Source organism: Electrophorus electricus, chromosome 5, assembly GCF_041902795.1.
Source record: "Electrophorus electricus isolate QZ-2024a chromosome 5, ASM4190279v1, whole genome shotgun sequence".
NCBI lineage: Eukaryota > Metazoa > Chordata > Actinopteri > Gymnotiformes > Gymnotidae > Electrophorus > Electrophorus electricus.
Window position 1 is genome coordinate 21,503,014 of NC_137501.1, and position 22,123 is coordinate 21,525,136.

A 22,123-nucleotide genomic window follows, 5' to 3' on the forward strand; every position below is an offset into this window, starting at 1 on the left:
ATGACTGTGCTGTTGAGGTCCTGCCCAGCCGGTCCATGGATTTCACAGCGGTAAAGTCATTATTTTCTGAGTACATACCATATTATTGTAAATGGAGCTACATTCATTGGTAACATTTTAATCTGAAAAAGACAAAGGAATGCTACCACTAGCCAAAATAGGTCAGTTGAGAGAGCATTAGACTCAACATCTAAAGGTACACTCTCAGATTTTGTTGTCTTTGCCAGACATAACTCATCATCCGATAGTTTTCTTTTTTAAGTACATTTAATAAGCCTTTACATTCCTTTTCTAAAAAACAAATAAGATGTTCTTGTCTTTACGCTTTTATTAAATGTAATGGATTAAAATTGTGCTCTAGACTTTGAATTCAGTGATCTTACTTAAACTTTTGTGGAACTTGTAATTCCTTATGATATGTTTCCTCACTGCACAGGCAGGCTCTTGAACAGTGGCTTCTGCACAAATGCTTTTGAAATGTAGTTCATTAGTTGACTGCTGGCCAAACACCTAAACAAGGGAAGGGTATTTGTCAGCTTGCATGTATGCTTGGTCCAAATGTGTTTGTATCCTGGTTCACACCTCTCCTGTTTTCATGAAATGAGGCCTACCTCAGCTTCCTTTGGCTCATGGATGGCTTTATCCTACCAAAACAGATGATGCAAATAAGTCATGTGCTTACTAAAGTTCTTCAAAATCACACTTTTGAAGAGACATTGCATAATGCTAAAAACCCTTTCAAAACAGTGGCTAATATGTCTAATACTAGGGATGCAAATATTTTGAAAAGCTAGACTGGAGAATGTGGGCATCGATCCCACTACCTCTTACATACTAAGCAAGCACTCTCCCACTTGAGCTAATTCCCCCACCCTTTAACTCTCCTTTCCTTTGGTAATCAAACATAAGTTTATGACTCAAGTCTGAATAGGACATCCTACAAAATCCAACAACAGTTTCAAATGTTTTCACATAATGAGAACTCGAACATACTTCCTCTGGAAAGATGCAGAAATCGATTCTGCTCCCTCTGTCATGCTAAGCAAACATTCTACAAGTTGAGAAATGTCACATCTGGCAGACCATGTCTCAGGCTTTCTCTTTGTGATGAGATTGCAAGTGGTTTCAGAATACCTTTCCATAGCTTTGAGGACTTGCAAAATCGAAACCTCCAGTCCTTTTAAGCCAAATAGGTTATACGCATTCATGTGACATACTAGCTGCCATAGTACCGTAGCTAGCATGAGATGGTTAGCTCCACTCACGGTGTGAGGAAAAATGTTCTCAGTGTCTTTTTGCTTATACATAATGCTAAGAAACACATTGCCAAATGGGGAGGTAAAGATGATGCGAAATGTTATAAATTGGGGGGAAATAATCTTCCTTCATCTATATCACTTGAGACTTGGCGCAGTGATTATAACTGGTAAGAATGTGGTCCAGAAATGGTCAAGAAATACTTTCTTGTCATACCATTCATGCACAAAAATTTTATGGAAATGAAAGTTCACCTCAAGGCATGACTGTGCTGTTGAGGTCCTGCCCAGCCGGTCCATGGATTTCACAGCGGTAAAGTCATTATTTTCTGAGTACATACCATATTATTGTAAATGGAGCTACATTCATTGGTAACATTTTAATCTGAAAAAGACAAAGGAATGCTACCACTAGCCAAAATAGGTCAGTTGAGAGAGCATTAGACTCAACATCTAAAGGTACACTCTCAGATTTTGTTGTCTTTGCCAGACATAACTCATCATCCGATAGTTTTATTTTTTAAGTACATTTAATAAGCCTTTACATTCCTTTTCTAAAAAACGAATAAGATGTTCTTGTCTTTAGGCTTTTATTAAATGTAATGGATTAAAATTGTGCTCTAGACTTTGAATTCAGTGATCTTACTTAAACTTTTGTGGAACTTGTAATTCCTTATGATATGTTTCCTCACTGCACAGGCACGCTCTTGAACAGTGGCTTCTGCACAAATGCTTTTGAAATGTAGTTCATTAGTTGACTGCTGGCCAAAGGCCTAAACAAGGGAAGGGTATTTGTCAGCTTGCATGTATGCTTGGTCCAAATGTGTTTGTATCCTGGTTCACACCACTCCTGTTTTCATGGAATGAGGCCTACCTCAGCTTCCTTTGGCTCATGGATGGCTTTATCCTACCAAAACAGATGATGCAAATAAGTCATGTGCTTACTAAAGTTCTTCAAAATCAAACTTTTGAAGAGGCATTGCATAATGCTAAAAACCCTTCCAAAACAGTGGCTAATATTCTAATACTAAGGATGCAAATATGTTGAAAAGCTAGACTGGAGAATGTGGGCATCGATCCCACTACCTCTTACATGCTAAGCAAGCTCTCTCCCACTTGAGCTAATTCCCCTGCCCTTTACATCTCCTTTCCTTTGGTAATCAAACATAAGTTTATGGCTCAAGTCTGAAAAGGACATCCTACAAAATCCAACAACAGTTTCAAATGTTTTCACATAATGAGAACTCGAACATACTTCCTCTGGAAAGATGCAGAAATCGATTCTGCTCCCCCTGTCATGCTAAGCAAACATTCTACAAGTTGAGAAATGTCACATCTGGCAGACCATGTCTCAGGCTTTCTCTTTGTGATGAGATTGCAAGTGGTTTCAGAATACATTTCCATAGCTTTGAGGACTTGCAAAATCGAAAACCTCCAGTCCTTTTAAGCCAACTAGGTTATACGCGTTCATGTGACATACTAGCTGCCAAAGTACCGTAGCTAGCATGAGATGGTTAGCTCCACTCACGGTGTGAGGAAAAATGTTCTCAGTGTCTTTTTGCTTATACATAATGCTAAGAAACACATTGCCAAATGGGGAGGTAAAGATGATGCGAAATGTTATAAATTGGGGGGAAATAATCTTCCTTCATCTATATCACTTGAGACTTGGCGCAGTGATTATAACTGGTAAGAATGTGGTCCAGAAATGGTCAAGAAATACTTTCTTGTCATACCATTCATGCACAAAAATTTTATGGAAATGAAAGTTCACCTCAAGGCATGACTGTGCTGTTGAGGTCCTGCCCAGCTGGTCCATGGATTTCACAGCGGTACAGTCATTATTTTCTGAGTACATACCATATTATTGTAAATGGAGATACATTCATTTGTAACATTTTAATCTGAAAAAGACAAAGGAATGCTACCACTAGCCAAAATAGGTCAGTTGAGAGAGCATTAGACTCAACATCTAAAGGTACACTCTCAGATTTTGTTGTCTTTGCCAGACATAACTCATCATCCGATAGTTTTCTTTTTAAAGTACATTTAATAAGCCTTTACATTCCTTTTCTAAAAAACAAATAAGATGTTCTTGTCTTTACGCTTTTATTAAATGTAATGGATTAAAATTGTGCTCTAGACTTTGAATTCAGTGATCTTACTTAAACTTTTGTGGAACTTGTAATTCCTTATGATATGTTTCCTCACTGTACAGGCAGGCTCTTGAACAGTGGCTTCTGCACAAATGCTTTTGAAATGTAGTTCATTAGTTGACTGCTGGCCAAACACCTAAACAAGGGAAGGGTATTTGTCAGCTTGCATGTATGCTTGGTCCAAATGTGTTTGTATCCTGGTTCACACCACTCCTGTTTTCATGGAATGAGGCCTACCTCAGCTTCCTTTGGCTCATGGATGGCTTTATCCTACCAAAACAGATGATGCAAATAAGTCATGTGCTTACTAAAGTTCTTCAAAATCAAACTTTTGAAGAGGCATTGCATAATGCTAAAAACCCTTCCAAAACAGTGGCTAATATTCTAATACTAAGGATGCAAATATGTTGAAAAGCTAGACTGGAGAATGTGGGCATCGATCCCACTACCTCTTACATGCTAAGCAAGCTCTCTCCCACTTGAGCTAATTCCCCTGCCCTTTACATCTCCTTTCCTTTGGTAATCAAACATAAGTTTATGGCTCAAGTCTGAAAAGGACATCCTACAAAATCCAACAACAGTTTCAAATGTTTTCACATAATGAGAACTCGAACATACTTCCTCTGGAAAGATGCAGAAATCGATTCTGCTCCCCCTGTCATGCTAAGCAAACATTCTACAAGTTGAGAAATGTCACATCTGGCAGACCATGTCTCAGGCTTTCTCTTTGTGATGAGATTGCAAGTGGTTTCAGAATACCTTTCCATAGCTTTGAGGACTTGCAAAATCGAAAACCTCCAGTCCTTTTAAGCCAACTAGGTTATACGCGTTCATGTGACATACTAGCTGCCATAGTACCGTAGCTAGCATGAGATGGTTAGCTCCACTCACGGTGTGAGGAAAAATGTTCTCAGTGTCTTTTTGCTTATACATAATGCTAAGAAACACATTGCCAAATGGGGAGGTAAAGATGATGCAAAATGTTATAAATTGGGGGGAAATAATCTTCCTTCATCTATATCACTTGAGACTTGGCGCAGTGATTATAACTGGTAAGAATGTGGTCCAGAAATGGTCAAGAAATACTTTCTTGTCATACCATTCATGCACAAAAATTTTATGGAAATGAAAGTTCACCTCAAGGCATGACTGTGCTGTTGAGGTCCTGCCCAGCCGGTCCATGGATTTCACAGCGGTAAAGTCATTATTTTCTGAGTACATACCATATTATTGTAAATGGAGCTACATTCATTGGTAACATTTTAATCTGAAAAAGACAAAGGAATGCTACCACTAGCCAAAATAGGTCAGTTGAGAGAGCATTAGACTCAACATCTAAAGGTACACTCTCAGATTTTGTTGTCTTTGCCAGACATAACGCATCATCCGATAGTTTTATTTTTTAAGTACATTTAATAAGCCTTTACATTCCTTTTCTAAAAAACGAATAAGATGTTCTTCTCTTTACGCTTTTATTAAATGTAATGGATTAAAATTGTGCTCTAGACTTCGAATTCAGTGATCTTACTTAAACTTTTGTGGAACTTGTAATTCCTTATGATATGTTTCCTCACTGCACAGGCAGGCTCTTGAACAGTGGCGTCTGCACAAATGCTTTTGAAATGTAGTTCATTAGTTGACTGCTGGCCAAACACCTAAACAAGGGAAGGGTATTTGTCAGCTTGCATGTATGCTTGGTCCAAATGTGTTTGTATCCTGGTTCACACCACTCCTGTTTTCATGGAATGAGGCCTACCTCAGCTTCCTTTGGCTCATGGATGGCTTTATCCTACCAAAACAGATGATGCAAATAAGTCATGTGCTTACTAAAGTTCTTCAAAATCAAACTTTTGAAGAGGCATTGCATAATGCTAAAAACCCTTCCAAAACAGTGGCTAATATTCTAATACTAAGGATGCAAATATGTTGAAAAGCTAGACTGGAGAATGTGGGCATCGATCCCACTACCTCTTACATGCTAAGCAAGCTCTCTCCCACTTGAGCTAATTCCCCTGCCCTTTACATCTCCTTTCCTTTGATAATCAAACATAAGTTTATGGCTCAAGTCTGAAAAGGACATCCTACAAAATCCAACAACAGTTTCAAATGTTTTCACATAATGAGAACTCGAACATACTTCCTCTGGAAAGATGCAGAAATCGATTCTGCTCCCCCTGTCATGCTAAGCAAACATTCTACAAGTTGAGAAATGTCACATCTGGCAGACCATGTCTCAGGCTTTCTCTTTGTGATGAGATTGCAAGTGGTTTCAGAATACCTTTCCATAGCTTTGAGGACTTGCAAAATCGAAAACCTCCAGTCCTTTTAAGCCAACTAGGTTATACGCGTTCATGTGACATACTAGCTGCCAAAGTACCGTAGCTAGCATGAGATGGTTAGCTCCACTCACGGTGTGAGGAAAAATGTTCTCAGTGTCTTTTTGCTTATACATAATGCTAAGAAACACATTGCCAAATGGGGAGGTAAAGATGATGCGAAATGTTATAAATTGGGGGGAAATAATCTTCCTTCATCTATATCACTTGAGACTTGGCGCAGTGATTATAACTGGTAAGAATGTGGTCCAGAAATGGTCAAGAAATACTTTCTTGTCATACCATTCATGCACAAAAATTTTATGGAAATGAAAGTTCACCTCAAGGCATGACTGTGCTGTTGAGGTCCTGCCCAGCTGTTCCATGGATTTCACAGCGGTACAGTCATTATTTTCTGAGTACATACCATATTATTGTAAATGGAGATACATTCATTTGTAACATTTTAATCTGAAAAAGACAAAGGAATGCTACCACTAGCCAAAATAGGTCAGTTGAGAGAGCATTAGACTCAACATCTAAAGGTAGACTCTCAGATTTTGTTGTCTTTGCCAGACATAACTCATCATCCGATAGTTTTCTTTTTAAAGTACATTTAATAAGCCTTTACATTCCTTTTCTAAAAAACAAATAAGATGTTCTTGTCTTTACGCTTTTATTAAATGTAAAGGATTAAAATTGTGCTCTAAGACTTTGTGCTCTAGACTTTGTGCTCTAGACTTTGAATTCAGTGATCTTACTTAAACTTTTGTGGAACTTTTAATTCCTTATGATATGTTTCCTTACTGCACAGGCAGGCTCTTGAACAGTGGCTTCTTCACAAATGCTTTTGAAATGTAGTTCATTAGTTGACTGCTGGCCAAACACCTAAACAAGGGAAGGGTATTTGTCAGCTTGCATGTATGCTTGGTCCAAATGTGTTTGTATCCTGGTTCACACCACTCCTGTTTTCATGAAATGAGGCCTAACTCAGCTTCGTTTGGCTCATGGATGGCTTTATCCTACCAAAACAGATGATGCAAATAAGTCATGTGCTTACTAAAGTTCTTGAAAATCACACTTTTGAAGAGGCATTGCATAATGCTAAGAACCCTTCCAAAACAGTGGCTAATATTCTAATACTAAGGATGCAAATATGTTGAAAAGCTAGACTGGAGAATGTGGGCATCGATCCCACTACCTCTTACATGCTAAGCAAGCACTCTCTCACTTGAGCTAATTCCGCTGCCCTTTAACTCTCCTTTCCTTTGGTAATCAAACATAAGTTTATGGCTCAAGTCTGAATAGGACATCCAACAAAATCCAACAACAGTTTCAAATGTTTTCACATAATGGCAACTCGAACATACTTCCTCTGGAAAGCTGCAGAAATCGATTCTGCTCCCCCTGTCATGCTAAGCAAACATTCTACAAGTTGAGAAATGTCACATCTGGCAGACCATGTCTCAGGCTTTCTCTTTGTGATGAGATTGCAAGTGGTTTCAGAATACCTTTCCATAGCTTTGAGGACTTGCAAAATCGAAAACCTCCAGTCCTTTTAACCCCATGATTCACCACACCCTTTAAAAGGGACGCGGGCGTCCTTGAACGGGCATACTCAAATAAATACTTGATATTCTTAAAGTACATTACATTTACCAACATAGCATTCCTTAGGACTATTACAAGTACCTGCTTACCGATTTTCAGCCGTCTACATGCATCCGTTCGCCAGAAATCCCATGCTGAATACATCGTTTTTTTTCGGCTACATTTCCACAAACACGTGCCTGCCCTTTTAAGTTGCCTTCTAAAACATTCTTCCGGTATAAGAGAACTTCAGATTTTGTCATAGAAAGTTCAATTACCATCAAATAAACACCGTGACATGTTTAAAAAAGTATATAGAATGCTAATACAGCTCTTTATTAGCTTGCACACTTCTTAGAGCAAAAACACACGTTCGGTTCCTTCGTAACCTAACACAAAATACGCAACCTATAGTTACATCAAACTGCACGTTACTATCCTAAAACTGTTCCTGAATAGAGCATTCTACCCTCCTTTCTTAGAATCCGTGTTTGTTATTCGTCCATCGAATAAACGTTCTCTTTGATTGCTTTGTTTTTCTACCTTTGGCAAGATTCCGTATTGTGTTGTTGTTCATGGTTGGCCTATCAAAAGAGCTTATAGTAATGGACCGTTGAAACCAAAGTGATTGAAACCACTTTCAGCAAATAGTATTCCGTCAGAAGAAAACATCGACACCTCATTTGCCTTGAATACTACACTACAGAGGTGGGGCGGGCCACGCGTAAACACAATATAAGGTCCTGTTGCGCACCAACATTCTCCATTTTGGAAGCGCATTGTATGCGCAAGTCACTCCATTTTGGCTAGTTCGCTTTGTTTTTGTAACACGTTCCGCTTTTTATGAAAATTTGTTATTTTTATCACAGTAATGGAGAGGAAAAGGCGATTTACAGTTTCAGATGTCCATGAGGAGCTATTTAGATTTAGCGAGGTGAGAGCGATGATGGTTCCGAGTTGAGCGCGATGACGGTTCCACGGCTGCTAGCATGGATTTTGTTGATCAAGACACTTTTGAGCTTGGAATTGATGCCGTGCTCGATGTACCGTAAGTATAAAATTCATATAGCATGCGTGATTCTTTATTGTAAAAGTTCAGTGTTGATTACGTAATATTTAAATGTCCATTGAATTTGCTCCTATGTTGACTGAAACTCTAGTACTTGCTGTATTGTTTATCGCACTGATTGTGTAAGTCGTAACTCTCTCTGGATAAGCGCGTCTGCTACATGCCCTAAATGTAAAGATAAATTATTGTTGTTTGAGATGGAGTTTGTATTTTGCACTAGGCATTAGCATTAGCATTGGTTAGCATTAGCATTAGCATTGATTAGCATTAGCATTGATTATAATTAGCATTGATCATCATTCTAGTTCATTGGTATTTTGGTTATATGATTGTAAAGCGTCCTTGATCATGCAAAGGCACTATAGTGATGTAATTGTAAATGTATGTAGTAAATGTAGTAATTCTTATTTAGTATGGCAATTTGTATTTATTTTCATCTACACAGCTTACTCCTGTCTTTGTCTTGCAGTGAAGAAAATTCACCCTGCCCTCCCCCATCTGAGAGATTTGACACCTCTTCTGCCCCACCCCCAGAGCCATCAGCTTCTACCCCCTGCTGATCTGTGGACACCCCTCACACCTCAGGACTGCATAGTCACAGAGGCCCCAGGAGACTCCAAGTGGACAGATTGGAGACGTCAGGTCTCCAAATAGAAAATACAGTGCATCTCTTGAATTGTTTATTGTATCTGCCTCAAATTTTGCATGTTTTTGGACAAGACCCTGGTGAATCAGGAAATGTAGAGGTTGAATGGAAATAAATCTCCAGCATCAATAGAAACACTTATGACCCTCCAAAATCAAAGGCGTTTTTTTTTCGACATTTTCTTCTCTATTAGATGAGGTCAAATGGACCCTAAATGATGGAGAAATAAGTCTGGATGTGAATGGATGTCTAATCCCAAGTGTCTACTTCAATTTGAATCTGCAATGATCATGGTGTATGTGTACAATTTCATATATCTGGTGTTAAAGTGAACAAGTACAAATCGTTCAAATGAGCTCAAAATGGCTGGCTGATAAAGAGGTTAAGCCAACTAGGTTATACGCGTTCATGTGACATACTAGCTGCCATAGTACCGTAGCTAGCATGAGATGGTTAGCTCCACTCACGGTGTGAGGAAAAATGTTCTCAGTGTCTTTTTGCTTATACATGATGCTAAGAAACACATTGCCAAATCGGGAGGTAAAGATGTGAAATGTTATAAATTGGGGGGAAATAATATTCCTTCATCTATATCACTTGAGACTTGGTGCAGTGATTATAACTGGTAAGAATGTGGTCCAGAAACGGTCAAGAAATACTTTCTTGTCATACCATTCATGCACAAAAATGTTATGGAAATGAAAGTTCACCTCAAGGCATGACTGTGTGGTTGAGGTACTGCCCAGACAGTCCATGGATTTCACAGCGGTAAAGTCATTATTTTCTGAGTACATACCATATTATTGTAAATGGAGCTACATTCATTGGTAACATTTTAATCCGAAAAAGACAAAGGAATACTACCACTAGCCAAAATAGGTCAGTTGAGAGAGCATTAGACTCAACATCTAAAGGTACACTCTCAGGTTTTGTTGTCTTTGCCAGACATAACTCATCATCCGATAGTTTTCTTTTTTAAGTACATTTAATAAGCCTTTACATTCCTTTTCTAAAAAATGAATAAGATGTTCTTGTCTTTACACTTTTATTAAATGTAATGGATTAAAATTGTGCTCTAGACTTTGAATTCAGTGATCTTACTTAAACTTTTGTGGAACTTTTAATTCCTTATGATATGTTTCCTTACTGCACAGGCAGGCTCTTGAACAGTGGCTTCTTCACAAATGCTTTTGAAATGTAGTTCATTAGTTGACTGCTGGCCAAACACCTAAACAAGGGAAGGGTATTTGTCAGCTTGCATGTATGCTTGGTCCAAATGTGTTTGTATCCTGGTTCACACCACTCCTGTTTTCATGAAATGAGGCCTAACTCAGCTTCGTTTGGCTCATGGATGGCTTTATCCTACCAAAACAGATGATGCAAATAAGTCATGTGCTTACTAAAGTTCTTGAAAATCACACTTTTGAAGAGGCATTGCATAATGCTAAGAACCCTTCCAAAACAGTGGCTAATATTCTAATACTAAGGATGCAAATATGTTGAAAAGCTAGACTGGAGAATGTGGGCATCGATCCCACTACCTCTTACATGCTAAGCAAGCACTCTCTCACTTGAGCTAATTCCGCTGCCCTTTAACTCTCCTTTCCTTTGGTAATCAAACATAAGTTTATGGCTCAAGTCTGAATAGGACATCCAACAAAATCCAACAACAGTTTCAAATGTTTTCACATAATGGCAACTCGAACATACTTCCTCTGGAAAGCTGCAGAAATCGATTCTGCTCCCCCTGTCATGCTAAGCAAACATTCTACAAGTTGAGAAATGTCACATCTGGCAGACCATGTCTCAGGCTTTCTCTTTGTGATGAGATTGCAAGTGGTTTCAGAATACCTTTCCATAGCTTTGAGGACTTGCAAAATCGAAAACCTCCAGTCCTTTTAAGCCAACTAGGTTATACGTGTTCATGTGACATACTAGCTGCCATAGTACCGTAGCTAGCATGAGATGGTTAGCTCCACTCACGGTGTGAGGAAAAATGTTCTCAGTGTCTTTTTGCTTATACATGATGCTAAGAAACACATTGCCAAATCGGGAGGTAAAGATGTGAAATGTTATAAATTGGGGGGAAATAATATTCCTTCATCTATATCACTTGAGACTTGGTGCAGTGATTATAACTGGTAAGAATGTGGTCCAGAAACGGTCAAGAAATACTTTCTTGTCATACCATTCATGCACAAAAATGTTATGGAAATGAAAGTTCACCTCAAGGCATGAATGTGTGGTTGATGTACTGCCCAGACAGTCCATGGATTTCACAGCGGTAAAGTCATTATTTTCTGAGTACATACCATATTATTGTAAATGGAGCTACATTCATTGGTAACATTTTAATCCGAAAAAGACAAAGGAATACTACCACTAGCCAAAATAGGTCAGTTGAGAGAGCATTAGACTCAACATCTAAAGGTACACTCTCAGGTTTTGTTGTCTTTGCCAGACATAACTCATCATCCGATAGTTTTCTTTTTTAAGTACATTTAATAAGCCTTTACATTCCTTTTCTAAAAAATGAATAAGATGTTCTTGTCTTTACACTTTTATTAAATGTAATGGATTAAAATTGTGCTCTAGACTTTGAATTCAGTGATCTTACTTAAACTTTTGTGGAACTTTTAATTCCTTATGATATGTTTCCTTACTGCACAGGCAGGCTCTTGAACAGTGGCTTCTTCACAAATGCTTTTGAAATGTAGTTCATTAGTTGACTGCTGGCAAAACACTTAAACAAGGGAAGGGTATTTGTCAGCTTGCATGTATGCTTGGTCCAAATGTGTTTGTATCCTGGTTCACACCACTCCTGTTTTCATGAAATGAGGCCTAACTCAGCTTCGTTTGGCTCATGGATGGCTTTATCCTACCAAAACAGATGATGCAAATAAGTCATGTGCTTACTAAAGTTCTTGAAAATCACACTTTTGAAGAGGCATTGCATAATGCTAAGAACCCTTCCAAAACAGTGGCTAATATTCTAATACTAAGGATGCAAATATGTTGAAAAGCTAGACTGGAGAATGTGGGCATCGATCCCACTACCTCTTACATGCTAAGCAAGCACTCTCTCACTTGAGCTAATTCCGCTGCCCTTTAACTCTCCTTTCCTTTGGTAATCAAACATAAGTTTATGGCTCAAGTCTGAATAGGACATCCAACAAAATCCAACAACAGTTTCAAATGTTTTCACATAATGGCAACTCGAACATACTTCCTCTGGAAAGATGCAGAAATCGATTCTGCTCCCCCTGTCATGCTAAGCAAACATTCTACAAGTTGAGAAATGTCACATCTGGCAGACCATGTCTCAGGCTTTCTCTTTGTGATGAGATTGCAAGTGGTTTCAGAATACCTTTCCATAGCTTTGAGGACTTGCAAAATCGAAAACCTCCAGTCATTTTAAGCCAACTAGGTTATACGCGTTCATGTGACATACTAGCTGCCATAGTACCATAGCTAGCATGAGATGGTTAGCTCCACTCACGGTGTGAGGAAAAATGTTCTCAGTGTCTTTTTGCTTATACATGATGCTAAGAAACACATTGCCAAATCGGGAGGTAAAGATGACGGGAAATGTTATAAATTGGGGGGAAATAATATTCCTTCATCTATATCACTTAAGACTTGGTGCAGTGATTATAACTGGTAAGAATGTGGTCCAGAAACGGTCAAGAAATACTTTCGTGTCATACCATTCATGCACAAAAATGTTATGGAAATAAAAGTTCACCTCAAGGCATGACTGTGTGGTTGAGGTCCTGCCCAGCCAGTCCATGGATTTCACAGCGGTAAAGTCATTATTTTCTGAGTACATACCATATTATTGTAAAAGGAGCTACATTCATTGGTAACATTTTAATCCGAAAAAGACAAAGGAATGCTACCAATAGCCAAAATAGGTCAGTTTTGAGAGCATTAGACTCAACATCTAAAGGTACACTCTCAGGTTTTGTTATCTTTGCCAGACATAACTCATCATCCGATAGTTTTCTTTTTTAAGTACATTTAATAAGCCTTTACATTCCTTTTCTAAAAAATGAATAAGATGTTCTTGTCTTTACACTTTTATTAAATGTAATGGATTAAAATTGTGCTCTAGACTTTGTGCTCTAGACTTTGAATTCAGTGATCTTACTTAAACTTTTGTGGAACTTTTAATTCCTTATGATATGTTTCCTCACTGCACAGGCAGGCTCTTGAACAGTGGCTTCTTCACAAATGCTTTTGAAATGTAGTTCATTAGTTGACTGCTGGCCAAACACCTAAACAAGGGAAGGGTATTTGTCAGCTTGCATGTATGCTTGGTCCAAATGTGTTTGTATCCTGGTTCACACCACTCCTGTTTTCATGAAATGAGGCCTAACTCAGCTTCGTTTGGCTCATGGATGGCTTTATCCTACCAAAACAGATGATGCAAATAAGTCATGTGGTTACAAAAGTTCTTGAAAATCACACTTTTGAAGAGGCATTGCATAATGCTAAGAACCCTTCCAAAACAGTGGCTAATATTCTAATACTAAGGATGCAAATATGTTGAAAAGCAAGACTGGAGAAGGTGGGCATCAATCCCACTACCTCTTACATGCTAAGCAAGCTCTCTCTCACTTGAGCTAATTCCGCTGCCCTTTAACTCTCCTTTCCTTTGGTAATCAAACATAAGTTTATGGCTCAAGTCTGAATAGGACATCCAACAAAATCCAACAACAGTTTCAAATGTTTTCACATAATGGCAACTCGAACATACTTCCTCTGGAAAGATGCAGAAATCGATTCTGCTCTACCTGTCATGCTAAGCAAACATTCTACAAGTTGACAAATGTCAGATCTGGCAGACCATGTCTCAGGCTTTCTCTTTGTGATGAGATTGCAAGTGGTTTCAGAATACCTTTCCATAGCATTGAGGACTTGCAAAATCGAAAACCTCCAGACCTTTTAAGCCAACTAGCTTATATGCGTTCATGTGACATAATAGCTGCCATAGTACCTTAGCTAGCATGAGATGGTTAGCTCCACTCACGGTGTGAGGAAAAATGTTCTCAGTGTCTTTTTGCTTATACATGATGCTAAGAAACACATTGCCAAATCGGGAGGTAAAGATGATGCGAAATGTTATAAATTGGGGGGAAATAATATTCCTTCATCTATATCACTTGAGACTTGGTGCAGTGATTATAACTGGTAAGAATGTGGTCCAGAAACGGTCAAGAAATACTTTCTTGTCATACCATTCATGCACAAAAATGTTATGGAAATGAAAGTTCACCTCAAGGCATGACTGTGTGGTTGAAATACTGCCCAGACAGTCCATGGATTTCACAGCGGTAAAGTCATTATTTTCTGAGTACATACCATATTATTGTAAATGGAGCTACATTCATTGGTAACATTTTAATCCGAAAAAGACAAAGGAATACTACCACTAGCCAAAATAGGTCAGTTGAGAGAGCATTAGACTCAACATCTAAAGGTACACTCTCAGGTTTTGTTGTCTTTGCCAGACATAACTCATCATCCGATAGTTTTCTTTTTTAAGTACATTTAATAAGCCTTTACATTCCTTTTCTAAAAAATGAATAAGATGTTCTTGTCTTTACACTTTTATTAAATGTAATGGATTAAAATTGTGCTCTAGACTTTGTGCTCTAGACTTTGAATTCAGTGATCTTCCTTAAACTTTTGTGGAACTTTTAATTCCTTATGATATGTTTCCTCACTGCACAGGCAGGCTCTTGAACAGTGGCTTCTTCACAAATGCTTTTAAAATGTAGTTCATTAGTTGACTGCTGGCCACACACCTAAACAAGGGAAGGGTATTTGTCAGCTTGCATGTATGCTTGGTCCAAATGTGTTTGTATCCTGGTTCACACCACTCCTGTTTTCATGGAATGAGGCCTACCTCAGCTTCCTTTGGCTCATGGATGGATTTGTCCTACCAAAACAGATGATGCAAATAAGTCATGTGCTTGCTAAAGTTCTTGAAAACCACACTTTTGAAGAGGCATTGCATAATGCTAAAAACCCTTCCAAAACAGTGGCTAATATTCTAATTATGCAAACATTTTTGAATCGCTAGACTGGAGAATGTGGGCATCGATCCCACTACCTCTTACATGCTAAGCAAGCACTCTCCCACTTGAGCTAATTCCCCTGACCTTTAGCTCTGCTTTCCTATGGTAATCAAAGATAAGTTTATGTCTCAAGTCTGAATAGGACATCCTACAAAATCCAACAACAGTTTCAAATGTTTTCACATAATGGCAACTCGAACATACTTCCTCTGGAAAGATGCAGAAATCGATTCTGCTCCCATTGTCATATTTAGCAAACATTCTACAAGTTGAGAAATGTCACTTCTGGCAGACCATGTCTCAGGCTTTCTCTTTGTGATGAGATTGCAAGTGGTTTCAGAATACCTTTCCATAGCTTTGAGGACTTGCAAAATCGAAAACCTTCAGTCCTTTTAAGCCAACTTGGTTATACGCGTTCATGTGACATACTAGCTGCCATAGTACCGTAGCTAGCATGAGATGGTTAGCTCCACTCACGGTGTGAGGATAAATGTTCTCAGTGTCTTTTTGCTTATACATGATGCTAAGAAACACATTGCCAAATCGGGAGGTAAAGATGATGCGAAATGTTATAAATTGGGGGGAAATAATATTCCTTCATCTATATCACTTGAGACTTGGTGCAGTGATTATAACTGGTAAGAATGTGGTCCAGAAACAGTCAAGAAATACTTTCTTGTCATACCATTCATGCACAAAAATTTTATGGAAATGAAAGTTCACCTCAAGGCTTGACTGTGCTGTTGAGGTCCTGCCCAGCCGGTCCATGGATTTCACAGCGGTAAAGTCATTATTTTCTGAGTACATACCATATTATTGTAAATGGAGCTACATTCATTGGTAACATTTTAATCTGAAAAAGACAAAGGAATGCTACCACTAGCCAAAATAGGTCAGTTGAGAGAGCATTAGACTCAACATCTAAAGGTACACTCTCATATTTTGTTGTCTTTGCCAGACATAACTCATCATCCGATAGTTTTCTTTTTTAAGTACATTTAATAAGCCTTTACATTCCTTTTCTAAAAAACGAATAAGATGTTCTTGTCTTTACGCTTTTATTAAATGTAATGGATTAAAATTGTGCTCTAGACTTTGAATTCAGTGATCTTACTTAAACTTTTGTGGAACTTGTAATTCCTTATGATATGTTTCCTCACTGCACAGGCAGGCTCTTGAACAGTGGCTTCTGCACAAATGCTTTTGAAATGTAGTTCATTAGTTGACTGCTGGCCAAACACCTAAACAAGGGAAGGGTATTTGTCAGCTTGCATGTATGCTTGGTCCAAATGTGTTTGTATCCTGGTTCAAACCACTCCTGTTTTCATGGAATGAGGCCTACCTCAGCTTCCTTTGGCTCATGGATGGCTTTATCCTACCAAAACAGATAATGCAAATAAGTCATGTGCTTACTAAAGTTCTTGAAGATCACACTTTTGAAGAGGCATTGCATAATGCTAAAAACCCTTCCAAAACAGTGGCTAATATCCTAATACTAAGGATGCAAATATTTTGAAAAGCTAGACTGGAGAATGTGGGCATCGATCCCACTACCTTTTAAATACTAAGCAAGCTCTCTCCCACTTGAGCTAATTCCCCTGACCTTTAGCTCTCCTTTCCTATGGTAATCAAAGATAAGTTTATTGCTTAAGTCTGAATAGGACATCCTACAAAATCCAACAACAGTTTCAAATGTTTTAACATAATGGCAGCTCGAACATACTTCCTCTGAAAAGATGCAGAAATCGATTCTGCTCCCCTGTCATGCTAAGCAAACATTCTACAAGTTGAGAAATGTCACTTCTGGCAGACCATGTCTCAGGCTTTCTCTTTGTGATGAGATTGCAAGTGGTTTCAGAATACCTTTCCATAGCTTTGAGGACTTGCAAAATCGAAAACCTCCAGTCCTTTTAAGCCAACTAGGTTATACGCGTTCATGTGACATACTAGCTGCCATAGTACCGTAGCTAGCATGAGATGGTTAGCTCCACTCACGGTGTGAGGAAAAATGTTCTCAGTGTCTTTTTGCTTATACATGATGCTAAGAAACACATTGCCAAATCGGGAGGTAAAGATGATGCGAAATGTTATAAATTGGGGGGAAATAATATTCCTTCATCTATATCACTTGAGACTTGGTGCAGTGATTATAACTGGTAAGAATGTGGTCCAGAAACGGTCAAGAAATACTTTCTTGTCATACCATTCATGCATAAAAATTTTATGGAAATGAAAGTTTACCTCAAGGCTTGACTGTGCTGTTGAGGTCCTGCCCAGCCGGTCCATGGATTTCACAGCGGTAAAGTCATTATTTTCTGAGTACATACCATATTATTGTAAATGGAGCTACATTCATTGGTAACATTTTAATCTGAAAAAGACAAAGGAATGCTACCACTAGCCAAAATATGTCAGTTGAGAGAGCATTAGACTCAACATCTAAAGGTACACTCTCAGATTTTGTTGTCTTTGCCAGACATAACTCATCATCCGATAGTTTTCTTTTTTAAGTACATTTAATAAGCCTTTACATTCCTTTTCTAAAAAACAAATAAGATGTTCTTGTCTTTACGCTTTTATTAAATGTAATGGATTAAAATTGTGCTCTAGACTTTGAATTCTGTCATCTTACTTAAACTTTTGTGGAACTTGTAATTCCTTATGATATGTTTCCTCAATGCACAGGCAGGCTCTTGAACAGTGGCTTCTGCACAAATGCTTTTGAAATGTAGTTCATTAGTTGACTGCTGGCCAAACACCTAAACAAGGGAAGGGTATTTGTCAGCTTGCATGTATGCTTGGTCCAAATGTGTTTGTATCCTGGTTCACACCACTCCTGTTTTCATGGAATGAGGCCTACCTCAGCTTCCTTTGGCTCATGGATGGCTTTATCCTACCAAAACAGATGATGCAAATAAGTCATGTGCTTACTAAAGTTCTTCAAAATCACACTTTTGAAGAGGCATTGCATAATGCTAAAAACCCTTCCAAAACAGTGGCTAATAGTCTAATACTAGGGATGCAAATATTTTGAAAAGCTAGACTGGAGAATGTGGGCATCGATCCCACTACCTCTTACATGCAAAGCAAGCTCTCTCCCACTTGAGCTAATTCTCCTTCCTTTTAACCCTCCTTTCCTTTGGTAATCAAACATAAGCTTATGTCTCAAGTCTGAATAGGACATCCTACAAAATCCAACAACAGTTTCAAATGTTTTCACATAATGGCAACTCGAACATACTTCCTCTGGAAAGATGCAGAAATCGATTCTGCTCCCATTGTCATATTTAGCAAACATTCTACAAGTTGAGAAATGTCACATCTGGCAGACCATGTCTCAGGCTTTCTCTATGTGATGAGATTGCAAGTGGTTTCAGAATACCTTTCCATAGCTTTGAGGACTTGCAAAAAAGAAAACCTCCAGACCTTTTAAGCCAACTAGGTTATACACGTTCATGTGACATACTAGCTGCCATAGTACCGTAGCTAGCATGAGATAGTTAGCTCCACTCACGGTGTGAGGTAAAATGTTCTCAGTGTCTTTTTGCTTATCCATGATGCTAAGAAACATATTGCCAAATCGGGTGGTAAAGACGATGCGAAATGTTATCAATTGGGGGGAAATAATCTTCCTTCATCTATAACACTTGAAACTTGGGGCAGTGATTATAACCAGTAAGAATGTGGTCCAGAAACGGTCAAGAAATACTTTCTTGTCATACCGTTCATGCACAAAAATTTTATGGAAATGAAAGTTCACCTCAAGGCATGACTGTGCTGTTGAGGTCCTGCCCAGCTGGTCCATGGATTTCACAGCGGTACAGTCATTATTTTCTGAGTACATACCATATTATTGTAAATGGAGATACATTCATTTGTAACATTTTAATCTGAAAAAGACAAAGGAATGCTACCACTAGCCAAAATAGCTCAGTTGAGAGAGCATTAGACTCAACATCTAAAGGTACACTCTCAGGTTTTGTTGTCTTTGCCAGACATAACTCATCATCTGATAATTTTCTTTTTTAAGTACATTTAATAAGCCTATACATTCCTTTTCTAAAAAACGAATAAGATGTTCTTGCCTTTACGCTTTTATTAAATGTATTGGATTAAAATTGTGCTCTAGACTTTGAATTCAGTGATCTTACTTAAACTTTTGTGGAACTTGTAATTCCTTATGATATGTTTCCTCACTGCACAGGCAGGCTCTTGAACAGTGGCTTCTGCACAAATGCTTTTGAAATGTAGTTCATTAGTTGACTGCTGGCCAAACACCTAAACAAGGGAAGGGTATTTTTCAGCTTGCATGTATGCTTGGTCCAAATGTGTTTGTATCCTGGTTCACACCACTCCTGTTTTCATGGAATGAGGCCTACCTCAGCTTCCTTTGGCTCATGGATGGCTTTGTCCTACCAAAACAGATGATGCAAATAAGTCATGTGCTTACTAAAGTTCTTGAAAACCACACTTTTGAAGAGGCATTGCATAATTCTAAAAACCCTTCCAAAACAGTGGCTAATATTCTAATACTAAGGATGCAAATATGTTGAAAAGCTAGACTGGAGAATGTGGGCATCAATCCCACTACCTCTTACATGCAAAGCAAGCGCTCTCCCACTTGAGCTAATTCTCCTTCCTTTTAACCCTCCTTTACTTTGGTAATCAAACATAAGCTTATGTCTCAAGTCTGAATAGGACATCCTACAAAATCCAACAACAGTTTCAAATGTTTTCACATAATGGCAACTCGAACATACTTCCTCTGGAAAGATGCAGAATTCGATTCTGCTCCCACTGTCATATTTAGCAAACATTCTACAAGTTGAGAAATGTCACATCTGGCAGACCATGTCTCAGGCTTTCTCTATGTGATGAGATTGCAAGTGGTTTCAGAATACCTTTCCATAGCTTTGAGGACTTGCAAAATCGAAAACCTCCAGACCTTTTAACCCAACTAGGTTATACACGTTCATGTGACATACTAGCTGCCATAGTACCGTAGCTAGCATGAGATGGTTAGCTCCACTCAAGGTGTGAGGAAAAATGTTCTCAGTGTCTTTTTGCTTATACATGATGCTAAGAAACACATTGCCAAATCGGGAGGTAAAGATGTTGCGAAATGTTATAAATTGGGGGGAAATAATCTTCCTTCATCTATATCACTTGAGACTTGGTGCAGTGATTATAACTGGTAAGAATGTGGTCCAGAAACGGTCAAGAAATACTTTCTTGTCATACCATTCATGCACAAAAATTTTAGGGAAATGAAAGTTCACCTCAAGGCATGACTGTGCTATTGAGGTCCTGCCCAGCCGGTCCATGGATTTCACAGCGGTAAAGTCATTATTTTCTGAGTACATACCATATTATTGTAAATGGAGCTACATTCATTGGTAACATTTTAATCTGAAAAAGACAAAGGAATGCTACCACTAGCCAAAATAGGTCAGTTGAGAGAGCATTAGACTCAACATCTAAAGGTACACTCTCAGATTTTGTTGTCTTTGCCAGACATAACTCATCATCCGATAGTTTTCTTTTTTAAAGTACATTTAATAAGCCTTTACATTCCTTTTCTAAAAAACAAATAAGTTGTTCTTGTCTTTACGCTTTTATTAAATGTAATGGATTAAAATTGTGCTCTAGACTTTGAATTCAGTGATCTTACTTAAACTTTTGTGGAACTTGTAATTCCTTATGATATGTTTCCTCACTGCACAGGCAGGCTCTTGAACAGTGGCTTCTGCACAAATGCTTTTGAAATGTAGTTCATTAGTTGACTGCTGGCCAAACACCTAAACAAGGGAAGGGTATTTTTCAGCTTCCATGTATGCTTGGTCCAAATGTGTTTGTATCCTGGTTCACACCACTCCTGTTTTCATGGAATGAGGCCTACCTCAGCTTCCTTTGGCTCATGGATGGCTTTGTCCTACCAAAACAGATAATGCAAATAAGTCATGTGCTTACTAAAGTTCTTGAAGATCACACTTTTGAAGAGGCATTGCATAATGCTAAAAACCCTTCCAAAACAGTGGCTAATATTCTAATACTAAGGATGCAAATATTTTGAAAAGCTAGACTGGAGAATGTGGGCATCGATCCCACTACCTTTTAAATACTAAGCAAGCTCTCTCCCACTTGAGCTAACTCCCCTGACCTTTAGCTCTCCTTTCCTATGGTAATCAAAGATAAGTTTATTGCTTAAGTCTGAATAGGACATCCTACAAAATCCAACAACAGTTTCAAATGTTTTCACATAATGGCAGCTCGAACATACTTCTTCTGAAAAGATGCAGAAATCGATTCTGCTCCCCTGTCATGCTAAGCAAACATTCTACAAGTTGAGAAATGTCACTTCTGGCAGACCATGTCTCAGGCTTTCTCTTTGTGATGAGATTGCAAGTGGTTTCAGAATACCTTTCCATAGCTTTGAGGACTTGCAAAATCGAAAACCTCCAGTCCTTTTAAGCCAACTAGGTTATACGCGTTCATGTGACATACTAGCTGCCATAGTACCGTAGCTAGCATGAGATGGTTAGCTCCACTCAAGGTGTGAGGAAAAATGTTCTCAGTGTCTTTTTGCTTATACATGATGCTAAGAAACACATTGCCAAATCGGGAGGTAAAGATGTTGCGAAATGTTATAAATTGGGGGGAAATAATCTTCCTTCATCTATATCACTTGAGACTTGGTGCAGTGATTATAACTGGTAAGAATGTGGTCCAGAAACGGTCAAGAAATACTTTCTTGTCATACCATTCATGCACAAAAATTTTAGGGAAATGAAAGTTCACCTCAAGGCATGACTGTGCTATTGAGGTCCTGCCCAGCCGGTCCATGGATTTCACAGCGGTAAAGTCATTATTTTCTGAGTACATACCATATTATTGTAAATGGAGCTACATTCATTGGTAACATTTTAATCTGAAAAAGACAAAGGAATGCTACCACTAGCCAAAATAGGTCAGTTGAGAGAGCATTAGACTCAACATCTAAAGGTACAC

The 22,123-nt window shown here is 38.4% G+C and overlaps 1 long non-coding RNA gene across 1 annotated transcript; it reads left to right on the forward strand.

Annotated features, from left to right (window-relative positions):
- The first annotated feature begins 7,613 nt into the window (after positions 1–7,613).
- On the forward strand, positions 7,614–9,419 carry LOC145657887 (uncharacterized). Its single transcript, XR_014123816.1, has 2 exons — positions 7,614–8,365; positions 8,856–9,419. It is a non-coding gene; the product is annotated as an uncharacterized LOC145657887 (long non-coding RNA).
- Positions 9,420–22,123: the final 12,704 nt, after the last annotated feature.